A 3,431-nucleotide genomic window follows, 5' to 3' on the forward strand; every position below is an offset into this window, starting at 1 on the left:
CGAAATGGTCGAAAGGTAAAGATTCAAATATTGGAAGGTTGCATTCGGACATCAGAATGGTTCCGTGTGCTTCAGGCATTTTTCCGGAGTACCGGGAGGTTACCGGAACCCCACGGGGAAAGATATGGGCCTTATGGGCCATAGGAGGGAGGCTAACCAGCCCACAAGGGGCTGGTGCGCCCCCCACAAGGGAGGTGGCCTAATTGTACTTGGGAAGGGAGCGCCACCCCCATTTCCTTCTCCTACTCCCTCTCCTTCCCCTTTTCCCCCTCCGATAGAAGGAAAAAAAGCGTGGGGCCGAATCCTACTAGGACTGGAGTCCTAGTTGGACTCCCCTCTCCCTGGCGCTCCCCTTGTTGGCCGGCCTCCTCCTCCCCTCCTTTATATACGGGGCAGGAGGCACCCCAAAGACAGAACAGACAACATAAGTTGATCTTTTAGCCATGTGCGGTGCCCCCTCCACAGTTACACACCTCGGTCATATCGTTGTAGTGTTTAGGCAAAGCCCTGCTCCGGTAACTTCATCATCACCGTCTCCATGCCGTCGTGCTGACCAAACTCTCCCTCGGCCTCTACTGGATCAAGAGTACGAGGGACGTCATCGAGCTGAACGTGTGCTAAAAGCGGAGGTGCCGTACGTTTGGTACTTGGATCGGTTGGATCGCGAAGACGTTCGACTAAATCAACCGCGTTTACTAAACGCTTCCGCTTTTAGTCTCTGAGGGTACGTGGACACAATCTCCCCTCTCATTGCTATGCATCACCTAGATAGATCTTGTGTGATCATAGGAATTTTTTTGAAATTACCGCGTTCCCCAACAGTGGCATCCGAGAAAGGTCTATGCGTAGATGTTATATGCACGAGTAGAACACAAAGAGTTGTGGGCGATAATAGTCATACTACTTACCAGCATGTCATACTTTGATTCAGCGTTATTGTTGGATGAAGCGGCTGAGGCGGACATTACGCGTATGCTTACGCGAGACTGGTTCTATCGACGTGCTTTGCACATAGGTGGCTGGTGAGTGTCTATTTCTCCAACTTTAGTTGAATCGAGTGTGGCTATGCCCAGTCCTTGTTGAAGGTTAAAATAACACACTTGAAAAAAATCGTCGTGGTTTTGATGCATAGATAAGAACGGTTCTTGCTAGAAGCCCATAGGAGCCACGTAAAACTTGCAACAACAAAGTAGAGGATGTCTAACTTGTTTTTGTAGGGCTTGATGTGATGTGATATGGTCAAGGCATGATGTGATATAATTTTTTGTATGAGATGATCATGTTTTGTAACAAAGTTATCAGCAACTGGTAGGAGCCATATGGTTGTCGCTTTACTGTATGCAATGCAATCGCCATGTAATTGTTTTACTTTATCATTAAGCAGTAGTGATAGTCGTAGTAACAATAGTTGGCAAGACGAAAACGATGCTACGATGGAGATCAAGGTGTCGCGCCGGTGATGTTGGAGATCATAAACTATGCTTCGGTGATGGAGATCATGAGTACCAGATGATGATGGCCATATCATGTCACATATTTTGATTGCATGTGATGTTTATCCTTTATGCATCTTATTTTACTTAGTTCGGCGGTAGCATTATAAGATGATCCCTTACTAAATTTCATGGTATAATTGTTCTCCCTGAGTATTAACCGTTGCTACAGTTCTTCGTGCTGAGACACCATGTGATGATCGGGTGTGATAAGCTCTACGTTCACATACAATGGGTGCAAGCTAGTTTTGCACACGCAGAATAGTTGGGTTAAACTTGACGAGCCTAGCATATGCAGATATGGCCTCGGAACACTGAGACCGGAAGCTCGAACGTGAATCATATAGTAGATATCATCAACATAGTGATGTTCACCATTGAAAACTACTCCATCTCACGTGATGATCGGACATGGTTTAGTTGATTTGGATCACGTGATCACTTAGATATGAGAGGGATGTCTATCTAAGTGGGAGTTCTTAAGTAATATGATTAATTGAACTTTAATTTATCATGAACTTAGTCCTGATAGTATTTTGCAAATAATGTTGTAAATCAATAGCTCGCGTTGTTGCTTCCCTATGTTTTTATATGTGTTCCTAAAGAAACTAAGTTGAAAGATGATAGTAGCAATGATGCGGACTGGGTCCATGATCTGAGGTTTATCCTCATTGCCGCACAGAAGAATTATGTCCTTGATGCACCGCTAGGTGACAGGCCTATTGCAGGAGCAGATGCAGATGTTATGAACGTTTGGCTAGCTCAATATGATGACTACTTGATAGTTTAGTGCACCATGCTTAACGGGTTAGAATCAGGACTTCAAAGACGTTTGTAACGTCATGGACCATATGAGATGTTCCTGGAGTTCTAGTTAATATTTCAAGCAAATACCCGAGTTAAGAGATATGAAGTCTCCAACAAGTTCTATAGCTAAAAGATGGAGGAGAATAGCTCAAGCAATGAGCATGTGCTTAGATTGTCTGGGTACTACAATCACTTGAATCAAGTGGGAGTTAATCTTCCAGATAAGATAGTGATTGACATTGTTCTCTAGTCACCATCACCAAGTTACTAGAACTTCGTGATGAACTATAGTATGCAAGGGATGACGAAAACGAATCTCGTGCTCTTCGTGCTGCTGAAATCGACGAAGGTAGAAATCAAGAAAGAGCATCAAAGTGTTGATGATTGACAAGACCACTAGTTTCAAGAAAAGGGCAAAGGGAAAGAAAGGGAACTTCAATTAGAATGGCAAGCAAGTTGTCACTACCGTGAAATAGCCCAAAGGTGGAACAAAGCCTGAAACTGAGTGCTTCTACTGCAAAGGAAATGGTCACTAGAAGTGGAAATGCCCTGAATATTTGGTGGATAAGAAGGATGGCAAAGTGAATAAGGGTATATTTGATATACAGGTATTGATGTGTACCTTACTAGTGTTTATAGTAGCCCCTGGGTATTTGATACTTGTTCGGTTGCTAAGATTAGTAACTCGAAACAGGAGTTACAGAATAAACAGAGACTAGTTGAGGGTGAAGTGACGATGTGTGTTGGAAGTGGTTCCAATATTGATATGATCATCATCGCACACTCCCTATACTTTCAAGATTAGTGTAGAACCTAAATAAATGTTATTTGGTGTTTGCGTTGAGCATAAATATGATTAGATCATGTTTATTGCGATACGATTATTCATCTAAGACAGAGAATAAATTGTTTTTCTATTTACATGAATAAAACCTTTTATGGTCATACACCCAATGTTGATGGTTTATTGAATCTTGATCGTAGTAAGACACATATTCATAATATTGATGCCAAAAGATGCAAAGTTGATAATGATAGTGCAACATATTTGTGGCACTGCCATTTGGGTCATATCGGTGTAAAGCGCATGAAGAAACTCATAAAGATGGATTTTTGGAATCATTTGATTAT

This window comes from Triticum aestivum, chromosome 4B (genome assembly GCF_018294505.1).
Source record: "Triticum aestivum cultivar Chinese Spring chromosome 4B, IWGSC CS RefSeq v2.1, whole genome shotgun sequence".
In the NCBI taxonomy this organism is placed as follows: Eukaryota; Viridiplantae; Streptophyta; class Magnoliopsida; order Poales; family Poaceae; genus Triticum; species Triticum aestivum.